This window comes from Physeter macrocephalus, chromosome 15 (assembly GCF_002837175.3).
Source record: "Physeter macrocephalus isolate SW-GA chromosome 15, ASM283717v5, whole genome shotgun sequence".
Taxonomy (NCBI): Eukaryota; Metazoa; Chordata; class Mammalia; order Artiodactyla; family Physeteridae; genus Physeter; species Physeter macrocephalus.
The window spans coordinates 52624614-52638378 of NC_041228.1; the positions used below are offsets into that span (position 1 = coordinate 52624614).

Sequence of the window (13765 nt, forward strand, 5' to 3'; positions counted from 1 at the left end):
GCAAGTATGGAGAACAGTGCTTTATGAAGTTTATTCTCTCTCTTTAGTACAGCTATTCTTCAGAATACCTATGGAAGTTGTGAATGCAGAAATTATAATGTAAAATAGCTGAATTTCCAGAGCATAATCCTCTACAGCTGAGGTTCCCAGTGAATCAAAGAGATTCTACTTCTAACTTGTCATAAAATTTGATACGGGTTTCTGACTGTCAGAGTATATACAGTTGAACAGATTTATGAACTTTGCTAAGTTGTATGTGGACAAAAAATTTGTCCATTTTCATTTTAGGGAATACAAATAAATCTGTATATTTACTTTGGATAGTGTGTGTGTGTGTGTGTGTAGTGGATACACATACACACATGGATTCAAAATGCAAAAACAATGGAATAAGCTATTAAGTCTAAATCGCATTGACAAAATACTCAATTGACTACCAAGGATTTTGGAATGGGGGAGGAACCCAAGGATTATGGCACATTCATAGAATTTCTGGTTAACTGTGAACCAGGACCTAACAATTTAGAAAGATGGAGTGACTTAGAAGTTCAAAGATTAAAACAATCCACCCAGTACATTTAAGAGTTCGGGTCTGTTGTTGTGAGTCAAGCTTACTGTCTCACACATTTAATGGATGATTTCTTTAATTGAAGCATGTATGAAGACTGAATTCTGGGAACAAGAAAATGAGGTTAACACAGGGATTCTGATTTTGGAAGTATCACCTTGAATGGGGTATGCTTGTTACTCTTCTCTATGCTGTGTTCCCTAGGAAGAATATTCACACATATAATTCCAATATTGTGTTTACACAATTCTTTTTATAGAATATAAAATAAACAAATAAGAACAACAACAAACCCTCCAATGACTCCCCATGGTCTCTGAGGTAATGTTCAGACTCTTCGACATTCAGCACTCTCCACATGCTGCTCCTTCTTCTGACATTCTTTAACAATTCCTTCAATTACTCTTTTAATCACTCAGCCTTTCCCAGCACCTATTATCTGGGGTGGCACAGAATAGCTCTTTACTCTCAGACACAGATATTCTTGTATCTCTACACAGTCGTCTGCATTAGCCCAACTGGTTGCTCAACAGAAATTTCCTGTTATGGGGCTTAGCTCAAGCTCTCCATCTGTCAACACATGTATCTTCTTTCTAGTGAATATGAATCCATTCTTAGGGAATAACTCAAGCCCTACAGAGCTCCCGGGAGGGGCGGTGTGGAGAGTGACCTGTGCTCGCACACAGGCCTCTTGGTGGCGGCAGCAGCAACCCTAGCGTCCCACGCCCGTCTCTGCTGTCCGCGCCGACAGCCGCGGCTCGCGCCCGTTTCTGGAGCTCCTTTACGCGGTGAGCTTAATCCCCTCTCCTCTCACACCAGGAGACAAAGAGGCAAAAAAAAAGTCTCTTGTCTCTTCGGTAGCTCCGCGCCCGTTGCTGGAGCTCCTTTAAGCGGCGCGCTTAAACCCCTTCCTAGTGCACCCTGATACAATGGTCTCTTGCCTCTTAGGCAGTTCCAGACTTTTTCCTGGACTCCCTCCTGGTTAGCTGTGGTGCACTAGCGCCCTTCAGGCTGTGTTCACACAGCCAACCCAGTCCTCTCCCTGGAATCTGACCTCCAAAGCCAGAGCCTCAGCTCTCAGCTCCCACCTGCTCTGGCAGGTGAGCAGACAAGCCTCTCAGGTTGGTGAGTGCTGGTTGGCACCGATCCTCTGTGTGGGAATCTCTCTGCTTCACCCTCTGCACCCCTGTTGCTTCACTCTACTCTATGGCTCTGAAGCTTCCCCTGCCCGGCCCACCCTCCCGTTTCCACCAGTGAAGGGGTTTCCTAGTGTGTGGAAACTTTTCCTCCTTCACAGCTCCCTCCCTGTGGTGCTGGTCCTGTCCCTATTCTTTTGTCTCTGTTTTTTCTTTTTTCTTTTGCCCTACCCAGGTACATCACACTGTTTTTCATTACTGGAGATTAAATGAGACCTAGTAACTTTCCTTGAATTTCATTTAAACTTTTTAAATAATAGATGAAGAAATCACAACTCATTGGATTTTGCAGTATATGTGGTCCATTTTATATAATCCCTTTTGAATTAATAAAACCAGCTTTATTTGAGTAAACTAATACACAGAAGTATTTCTTTTATTTTTCTATCACAGAGCATCATTAAAATATAATCTGAAGACTATTAATAAATTTCCTAGCACAAGGAGGGAGCATTTTAATGGTTTCTTAACAGACATCCTACCAATAACAATTGGAGCCTTCTCAATTACTATATCTTGATCCCTAAATTAAATTGAATAATCAGTTATTGAATACTTATTGTAAGGAAAATACTGGGAGTTGTGAACAATAATATCTTATCAGTAGAACGTGGCTGCTAACCTCAAGGTTTAAGGGATTAGGCAAATACAATCTAGTTTAAGGGACTAGACAAATACACATATGAACATAATTCAAAGCCAAATTTGATAAATGCCAAAATACAAATATTAACTTCTATGAGATCTTATAGGCAGAAGAAATAGGATGTGGTTGGGATAAGGAATCAAACAAGATTTCTTGAGAGAGATGACATTTTAGTCTTTGAAAAAAGATGTAAGGATTTGATAAGTGAATATTCAAAAGTATTCCTTCTGGATAGTCAAGGTTTAGTGGTAGAAAAATGTGGTGCAAGTATGGAGAACAGTGCTTTATGAAGTTTATTCTCTCTCTTTAGTACAGCTATTCTTCAGAATACCTATGGAAGTTGTGAATGCAGAAATTATAATGTAAAATAGCTGAATTTCCAGAGCATAATCCTCTACAGCTGAGGTTCCCAGTGAATCAAAGAGATTCTACTTCTAACTTGTCATAAAATTTGATGCGGGTTTCTGACTGTCAGAGTATATACAGTTGAACAGATTTATGAACTTTGCTAAGTTGTATGTGGACAAAAAATTTGTCCATTTTCATTTTAGGGAATACAAATAAATCTGTATATTTACTTTGGATAGTGTGTGTGTGTGTGTGTGTAGTGGATACACATACACACATGGATTCAAAATGCAAAAACAATGGAATAAGCTATTAAGTCTAAATCGCATTGACAAAATACTCAATTGACTACCAAGGATTTTGGAATGGGGGAGGAACCCAAGGATTATGGCACATTCATAGAATTTCTGGTTAACTGTGAACCAGGACCTAACAATTTAGAAAGATGGAGTGACTTAGAAGTTCAAAGATTAAAACAATCCACCCAGTACATTTAAGAGTTCGGGTCTGTTAGTTGTTGTGAGTCAAGCTTACTGTCTCACACATTTAATGGATGATTTCTTTAATTGAAGCATGTATGAAGACTGAATTCTGGGAACAAGAAAATGAGGTTAACACAGGGATTCTGATTTTGGAAGTATCACCTTGAATGGGGTATGCTTGTTACTCTTCTCTATGCAGTGTTCCCTAGGAAGAATATTCACACATATAATTCCAATATTGTGTTTACACAATTCTTTTTATAGAATATAAAATAAACAAATAAGAACAACAACAAACCCTCCAATGACTCCCCATGGTCTCTGAGGTAATGTTCAGACTCTTCGACATTCAGCACTCTCCACATGCTGCTCCTTCTTCTGACATTCTTTAACAATTCCTTCAATTACTCTTTTAATCACTCAGCCTTTCCCAGCACCTATTATCTGGGGTGGCACAGAATAGCTCTTTACTCTCAGACACAGATATTCTTGTATCTCTACACAGTCGTCTGCATTAGCCCAACTGGTTGCTCAACAGAAATTTCCTGTTATGGGGCTTAGCTCAAGCTCTCCATCTGTCAACACATGTATCTTCTTTCTAGTGAATATGAATCCATTCTTAGGGAATAACTCAAGCCCTACATCTTCCCCAATTAAAAGTTTGTGGAGTTAGACTAAATTCCACTTACCGTGCTATTCCTTGATTATAGTTTTTTGTATTTACATCTGACTCATGTTTGTCAGCTCTCTGCTTTTCCTGTCACATAGCTAATCTATATAGATTTATTTCTGTTAGCCTTTCCTTTCACAAACCAAACTCTCTGTTCCATTCATCATTCCTGTCTTCCTTCTTTAAACTTACTCTAATTTATCTGAATTTTTTGACCCTGAAATTTTCGCAATAAAATATTCTAGGAGGACTCATGTCAATATCCTGTAGCATATTACACATCTTTTTGTTTTAGCTGAATTTATTCACAAATGTTCAGGTTTCATTCTTAGAGCTTCTTATTCATACTTCCATCTGAACATATTTATACTGTTATTGACAATTCATGAGTCTATCTCACTAGATTGTGAGCTCTGAAAAAACAGGGTGTTTATAGTCACCTAGTAGATATTTTTTGAATTGAATATCAGACTTCTGTGGAACTTTTCACTACAGTATTTATTGTTATTACTTTTTGTAAGAAAACAAAATGTCTATATTAGAATTTTTAAACACCTGAAGATTAATATTAGAAAGTATACACAATTATAATTGGGTTAGATCATGTTGGGTTAGAGCTTTCTGCCAATAAATATAAATTTATTGCCTCTTAGCTCTAAATCCACCTTCTTTTTACTCTTGCTTTGTGAGCTGGATCTTGTAAACATTGTTCCTTTGGCAGCTGGCACCATGTTAGGGTTTGTTAGTAGAGAGTGCTTGGAGGAAAACTGAAAGGCATTGAAGAGAAAAAGGCTTCGTTTTCCTGGTTCCCATGTGTTTTTCTCCTTGCTTCTCTGGCACAGCTGTCAGCACCATACAGGACACCCACTGAAGCTCACTGGCACTCCAGCAGGAGGATGCCTGCTCATTATCCCCAGTCCACCAACACCCCAACAAACTCCTGTGACATCCAGTAGGCTGCAGTCAGCCCCTCTCCAAATGGGATGTGAATCTCAGCCTAGGAGAAAGAGGCTCTTCTAGTTTGTTCCTTCTTTGGATACTCTCCTTAAGCCATAGTGATAGTAGTTGTTCCCTACATCTTCTATTCTTATATCCTTTTGCAGTCTCTTTTACCTTTTTTAAGTAGGTAACCGTATTTTGCTATTTCATAATTTTTAATGTTACATTTTCTCTGTTAAAATTACTGGTGTTGTTTCTGTCTCTTGTCTCCTGGTTGGACTTTAACCAAGACAATCCAGTTTAGGCATTCTTGGATTCTACATGTTTAAGAATGACCATGTGTAATTGATAAACCTTTAGCCAGACTCATCAAGAAAAAAAGGGAGAGGGCTCAAATCAATAAAATTAAAAATGAAAAAGGAGAAGTTACAACTGACACTGCAGAAATACAAAGGATCATAAGGGACTACTACAAACAACTGTATGACAATAAAATGGACAACCTAGAAAAAATTGACAAATTCTTAAAATGGTACAACATTCCAAGACTGAGCCAGGAAAAATAGAAAATATGAACGGACCAGTCACAAGTACTAAAATTGAAATGGTGATTAAAAAACTTCCAACAAAGTCCAGGACCAGACAGCTTCACAGGGGAATTCTGTCAAACATTTAGAGAAGAGTTAACCCCTATCCTTCTGAAACTCTTTCAAAAAATTGCAGAGGAAGGAACTCTCCTAAGCTCATTCTATGAGGTCACCACCACCCTGATAACAAAACCAGACAAAGATACCACAAAAAAAGAATATTACAGGCCAATATCACTGATGAACAGAGATGCAGAAATCCTCAACGAAATACTAGCAAACTGAATCCAACAACACATTAAAAGGATCATGTGGGATGATCAAGTGGGATTTATCCAGGGGGGACAAGGATTCTTCAATATATGCAAATCAATCAATGTGATACACCACATTAACAAACTGAAGAATAAAAACCATATGATTATCTCAATAGATGCAGAAAAAGCTTTTGACAAAATTCAACACCCATTTATGATAAAAACTCTTCAAAAAGTGGGCATAGAGGTAATCAACCTCTAAATAATAGTGGCCATAGATAGCAAACATCATTCTCAATGGTGAAAAACTGAAGGCCTCCTCTAAGATCAGGAACAAGACAAGGATGTCCACCCTCACCACTATTACTCAACATAGTTTTGGAAGTACTAGCCATGCTATCAGAGAAGACAAAGAAATAAAAAGAATCTAAATTGGAAAAGAAGAAGTAACATTGTCACTGCTTGCAGATGACATGATACTCTAAACAGACAATCCTAAAGATGTTACCAGAAAACTGCTAGAGCTCACCAATGAATTTGGTAAAGTTGCAGGATAGAAAATTAATACACAGAAATTGCTTGCATTCCTATACACTAACAATGAAAAATCAGAAAATAGAACTAAGGAAACAATCTTATTCACCACTGCATCAAAAGAGAATAAAATACCTAGAAATAAACCTAATAGGGAGGCAAAAGACCTTTATTCAGAAAACTATAAGACACTGATGAAAGAAATCGAACATGACACAAACAGATGGAAAGATATACCATGTTCTTGGATTTGAAGTATCAATATTGTCAAAATGACTATACTACCTAAGTCAATCTAAAGAGTCTATGCAATCCCTATAAAATTACCAATGGCATTTTCCACAAAACTAGAACAAAAAAATTTAAAATTTGTATGAAAACACAAAAGACCCTGAATAGCCAAAGCAATCCTGAGAAAGAAAAATGGAACTGGAAGAATCAGACTCCCTGACTTCAGACTGTACTACAAAGCTACAGTCATCAAAACAGTATGGTACTGGCACAAAAACAGCAATATAGATCAATGGAACAGGATAAAAAGTCCAGAGATAAACCCATGCACCTATGTTCATCTAAGATAAATGAGGCAAGAGTATACAATGGAGAAAAGACACTCTCTTCATAAGTAGTGCTGGGAAAAATGGACAGCTACACATAAAAGAATGAAATTGGAACATTCTCTAACACCATATACAAAAATAAACTCAAAATGGATCAAAGACCCAAATGTAAGGCTAGACACTATAAAACTCCTAGAGGAAAACATAGGCGGAACACTCCTTGACATAAATTGCAGCAAGATCTTTTTTGATCCACATTCTAGAGCAATGAAAATAAAAACAAAACAAAAAAAACCTGGGACCTAATTAAACTGAAAAGCTTTTCACAGCAAAGGAAACCATAAACAAAATGAAAATACAGCCCTCAGAATGGGAGAAAATATTTGCAAATGAAACAACCAACAAGAGATTAAGTTCCAAAATGTACAAACAGCTCATGCAGCTCTGTATCAAAAAAACAAACAACCCAATCAAAAATACAAACAACCCAATCAAAAAATGGGCAGAAGATCTAAATAGACATTTCTCCAAAGAAGACATACAGATGGCCAAAAAGCACATGAAAAGATGCTCAACATCACTATCAGAGAAATTCAAATCAAAACTACAATGAGGTATCACCTCACATTGGTCAGAATGGCCATCATCAAAAAGTCTACAAACAATAAATGCTGGAGAGGGTGTGGGGAAAAGGGAACCCTCCTACTTTGTTGGTAGGAATGTAAATTGGTACAACCACTATAGAGAACATTATGGAGGTTTCTTAAAAAATAAAAATAGAACTACCATGTGATCCAGCAATCCCACTCCTGGGCATATATCCAGAGAGAACCATAATTTGAAAAGATACATGTACCCCAATGTTTATTGCAACACTACTTATAATATCCAGGGCATGGAAGCAACCTAAATGTCCATAGACAGAGGAATGGATCAAGAAGATGTGGTAAACATATATAATGGACTATTATTCAGCCATAAAAAAGAATGAAATAATGCCATTTGCAGCAACGTGGATGGACCTAGAGATTATCATACTAAGTGAAGTAAGTCAGAGAGAGAAAGACAAATACCATATGATAGCACTCATAGGTGGAATCCAATTTAAAAATGATACAAATGAACTTATTTACAAAACAGAAACAGACTCACAGATTTTGAAAGCAAACCTATGATTACCAAAGAGGAAAGGTGGTGGGGAGGGATAAATTAGGAGTTTGAGATTAACATACATACACTACTGTATATAAAATAGATAACTAACAAGGACCTACTGTAAGCACAGGGAACTCACTCAATACTCTGTAATAACCTATATGGGTAAAAAGTCAGAAAAAATAAGAATATATGTATATGTATAATTGAATCAGTTTGCTGTACACCTGAAACTAACACAACATTGTGAATCAACTAATCTCCAATAAAATAAAAAAAAAAGAATGCCCACATATGATACATAGTGAAAGGTTAGAGGTTGTCTATGTAAGTGAATCTTTTTTCATAACTTGTACAGTTGATATTTTTATTATTACTATTATTTAACTTATTGGATTATAATGATTTTTCTAAACTGTTTTCCTTCAAGGGTAAATATATCAACTGCATATGTTCCCCATTGTAGAAACTAACTTATAAAAATATTTGAGAGTGATGTCAAATGGGATAATATTTACTGAAAGTTTAGCATTCATTGGTCACTGTTCTAAGTTCTTTATATACATCAAGTCATTTAATTGTCTTAAAAATCCTTAGAGTTAGTATTAATATTATCCTGATTTCATAAATGACAGAAGCAAGGTATCAATACGACCAATTAAAGTCCAGAGCATAAATCATCTTATCTATGGCTTACCAGATATTGTTGTAAGAAATATTTAAGTATTTTCTTCAACTGCAAGTTCAGTATAAGCCAGGAGAATGATACCACTACCATAAAGCCAATGGAATATTAGAACGCATTAAATGAACTGTAGTGTCTTTTAAAAAAGGAGGTAACAATTCCATTGCACTTTCACTTTTGAGACATCCCTGTAAATATTTAGTTCAATGTACTTCAGTGAAGTTTCAGAAGGATTTCAACCAACTGGAACACATTCAGATGAAAGAAATTAAGATGGCAATAAGTTTCAAAACAATCCCCCTATATAAAAATGGTTGAATTAAATAAGAATGTTTGGTCTAGAGAAAAAAACCTTTGGGAAGGAAGGAAGCTAATTATTCAAACATTTGAAAGGCTGTCTAGTGGAAGAGGTACTGAATTTATTCATTGTGGCTCCAGAAGGGAGGACAATTATTGAAGAGTAGTAATTACAAGGAAGAATGTTACTGCTAAGTATAACAAAGAAATAGAATAATGAGTTCCAAATATCTTGAGCTTCTAGTAGTTTGCGAAAGAAAACAGAATCATTAAAAGGAAAATACTGTGGGAAAACATTATATGACCTAGCATAACACAGTGTAACAAACACACGTGTCTCAAAAAGAGCCCAAAAAAAATTTGTTAGGGATTTTATAGAGAAGAGAATTAATGCATTATGTATTTCTGGGATATCTTCCAAGCTGAAATTTCATGATTTTATTAAAATTAAATTACATTGTTAAAATGTAACATTTAGCTATTCACATACAGGTTTTAGAAAGGTGATGACCTGAATCTGACTCCCTTTCCTTTTGGCACCAGTTCTAGATTCCCTGACTCTCTTTAATCAAATTTGTGCAGAATTAAAGAAGAATTAATAATTGAACTTTTATATTATCTAGAAAGAAATAAAACTAATGCTTCTTCCAAAACCTATGGGTCACAGTAAGAACCTGACAAAAAAAAAAATTACAGTTTTAGAGGTTTCATTGTTAAAGACAAAATATGAAAAAGAAAGGAATTCAGACTTAATCTCATTAGATAAAAGAGCAACATGGTAAGTCAATGTAAACTAGTTTGAAGCCTGGAAATCTATAAACAATCTGGCACAAAAAGAAATTAAAGGAGAAAAAATATGATTTTCATTAGTAGATATAGACAGGCATTAGGTAAAATTTATGAGGCATTCCTTAGAATATATGATAAGTAAAATAGTAAGAAGAAAACTACTTAAATACAATAGATATATATCTGAAACAAGAAGGAATTAATGTAAAATAGGAAAACCATTTAAATTAGAATTGGGATGTTAGCTTTTATCACTATTTTTATTCAAAAATATCCTGAAAGTTTTAACAAATCTTTATACACTAAACTTTTTCTTCCATTATGCACATTTACTTGTGTTTTTTAAATTGCCCATTTTCACAAAATACCTAACTATTAAGAGATAACCTCTATGTTCTTTTTATTACAAACTCATATTGCACTAAGCACCCATTACTTAAGATGACTGTTTCGTATAAATTTTATAGAAGAAAAAGGAGGATATTGAATCATTCATCCCCTCCTCATTGACTTGGTTTGCACTCTTTGTCAATTATCACTTTCTTGTATAAACATGGCTTATTGTGGTTTTTATTTTATCCCCACTGATAATAAGGCAATTCTTATCCTTAAATTTCATGTTTGTAGAAGAGATAGTGTCCCTCATAATTACCACCCTTCAAAATTTTCTTTTGTATTCTCATCTCTAGATGAACTTTAGAAATGTCAAATTTTTCCCACAATCATTCTCAAGCAATCATTTAGCCTGCTTCATGAATTTCCCCGTTAAAGAACGTGACTAAATAATTGTTATAATTAAGTTGATCTTTATGATGTTGGTGTCCAGGTGAGACAGGCTGGGACCTGGGACCCTTTGCTGCAGTGCTACAATGTTTGCACCTGGCCAAATGTCTCCTCAAGCAATAAAATACAAAGAAACTATAAGGGACTGAAAATAACTGCTTGCATGTGCAGTTGGGGCAAATTATGGACAACAAGATACAAAAAGACCAAAAACCCAGCTGCTACTTCTGAAGAGCCAGGAGCAAAAGCAGGGGGTCGGGAGTACTGGGCATGCGTCCCTGCATACAACACCACCAAAGGGATGGGCAAACCCCTTAAGCCACCCCTCCGGCCCAAACCCTGGACACACCCCTACCCTCACTCCATATAAGGAACCAGTTCGCCCCCCCAACCCAGGGAGCAAGCAAGGGAACATGTTACTTGTTCTCACTCCCTGTTACTGCAGCAGGGGCCCCATTAAAGCCTTGCCTGAATTTCTTGTCTGGACTCTTATCAATTTCTGTTGCTTAAGGAAGACGAGAACCTGGTCAGTAACACAGGGTGGACAAAATCAGACTGACAGCTACATTTATAGAATTCTGTCTGTGTTTGGTATATGGTATAACATATTTTCTGTTAACATCTTTCTATTACCTTCATAAATGAAAAATGACCTAGCTGAACACAGAATTGTTGTGTTACAATCCTTTCTCTCAAAACTATGTCCATCATTGTCTTCACATCACCAAGAAAACTGAGTCCAACATTATTTTTTCTCTTAAAGTTTTAATTTTTCTCTTAGATTTTTCTTTTGGTATGGATACCTACATGTTTCTTTACATTTCAAATATTAAAAATCTCATTAAAACCAATGAATTATATTTTACCTTTCATTACTGACTCTTTCACATTCTCTTTGGGAACACATATTATTACAGATTAAACCCAATGGTCTTTCATCCATTTTTTTTCTTTGTTCTCATTTTTCCACTTCCCTTTCCTCTATTTTACTCAGGGGATATTTATCAAAATTTTCTCTGGGTATATACCACTTATTGGATTTTTTCCCCTGTAGTATCAAATCTGCCATTTATTGCTTCAAATGAAGCATTGCACTTAATCAGGAGTTTTGTTGATACTGAAATTTTCTAGATTAATATCTTATCATAACCTACTAATGTTTCTCAAAGATACTTTCATTCTGAGCATTACTGAGCTAAATTAACAGACATTTTCTATAATATTCTTCAGTTTCTAGAAGTAAATCTTTTTTTTAAAAATTGAGTAAAATTAACATAACATTGTATTAGTTTCAGATGTACACATAATGATTTGATATATGTATATATTGTAAAATGATTACCAATAATTTTAGTTAACATCCATCACCACACATAATTACATTTTTTCTCATGATAAGAACTTTTAAGATCTCCTCATTTAGCAACTTTCAAAACATACAATACAGTATTAACTATAATCATCATACTGTAATTATATCCCTAGGATTTATTTACCTTATAACTGGAAGTTTGTACCTTTTGACCGCCTATTCATTCTGAATATAATTAAATTTTATTCAAATAAATGAGTTCATTTTGAGCCTCAGAATACTGCTCTGTTTGCTTGTACTGAAGAATTTTTCCAATGTTTTTTCCAAGCTTCCATGGTTTCTTTCTCATTAATTCTCTTCTGCTTTGATTAAGTAAATATTCAGTGTTTTCACTGTTATGACCAAGTAAATATTATTTACAGTTGGGCAATATATTGTTCAATAATTACATTTTCTTCTTAAAAACCGTTGTTGACTTGGTATTTACAGTGGCCTTATTTTTTCATTCTTCCTGGAGTTCTCCATTGCCCAGACTGGTCCTCTTTAAGTCTGCTACAGAGTTGCCATCCTGGGACTCCTCTTCACCAGCCACCAGGAGACTTGGTTCTCTTTTCTGTTAGACCCTCTTTTTTTTTCTTTTTTTAATTCAATGATTTTGGTGAAACAAGTTTCAGGAGATTTCTTAGAAAAGATTTGTTAACCCTTAGATTTGTAAAAAATACAGTTGATTCTCATTATTTATGGATTCTGTATTTGTGATTTTGCAAAGTTTATTTGTAACTCCCAATTCAATATTGCAATGCTTTCATGGTCATTCAGAGACATGCACAGAGCAGCAAAATATTTCAGTGGCAGAGGCAGCATTCCAGCTGAGATTGAATAAGGTGATACACTGCCTTCTTGTTTTACCTCTCACACTGTAAACAAGTGTTATTTTTCATGGTCTGTTTAATGCTACTTTTTTTTTTGTACTTTTGTGTTTTGTTGGTGATTTTGCTATTTGAAATGGCCCTCAAACAAAGCGCTGAAGTGCTGTCTAGTGTTCCTAAGCACAAGAAATCTGTGGTGTGCCTTAGGAAGAAAATGCCTGTGTTAGGTAAGCTTCCTTCAAGCAAGAAGTTTGGTGCTGTTGGCTATGAGCTCCATGCTAATGAATCAGCAGCATACAGGAAATAAGCTGTCTTTAAAGAGAAACACACATAAAGCGAGGTTATGTATTGACTGATTAACAAAAATGTGATCAGAGGCTCACAGAAACTTAACCCTACACTTCCCCTGGGAGCAATGACTGCGTGTTTGCTAATGCAGTGGTTGAAGTGAAATTATGGAAGATAACTACCACAAATAACAAGAGTCCACTGTATCTTTTCCAGTCTTCATGCTTGATTGATGGTGTATATGGTGGGATTGACAGTCTGGATCTTCAGGTTGAATATCATTTTTCTCTCAGAATTTAAAAGGCATTATTCCCTTGTCTGTAAGTTTTCCTAATGTTGAGAAATTTGATATCATTCTGATTCAGAATCTTTGTGTCTCTTATTCCTCTGTTTGAAAGTTTAAGGTCTTCTTATCTATAGTAATTAATATGCTGTAGTTTGAGTCATATTTCATTCACTGTGCTGTGTTTCTATTTGAAAACATATCTTTCAGTTTTAGGACATTTATTGTATTACTTTTTTGATAATGTCCTCTGTTTTCTCTTTGTGAAACAACTTTTACTAGATATTGAACTCCTGGAGTAACTGTCTAATTATTTTAGAACCTTTACTGTTTTTCATCGCTTTGTTTTTTTGGTCTTTTAAGTTCATATTCCAAACTTTTATTGAATTCTTCATTTCTCTTATAATGTTTTCAATTTAATTCCTTTTTAAAAAAATTTATTTATTTTTGGCTGTGTTGGGTCTTTGTTGCTGTGCGGGCTTTCTCTAGTTGCGATGAGCAGGGGCTACTCTTCTTT

At 35.4% G+C, this 13765-nt stretch overlaps 1 protein-coding gene across 1 annotated transcript in view; it reads right to left on the reverse strand.

Moving 5' to 3' along the window:
- Positions 1–13765, reverse strand: part of RALYL (RALY RNA binding protein like) — an 875975-nt gene that overhangs the window by 141777 nt on the left and 720433 nt on the right. The window lies entirely within an intron of this gene.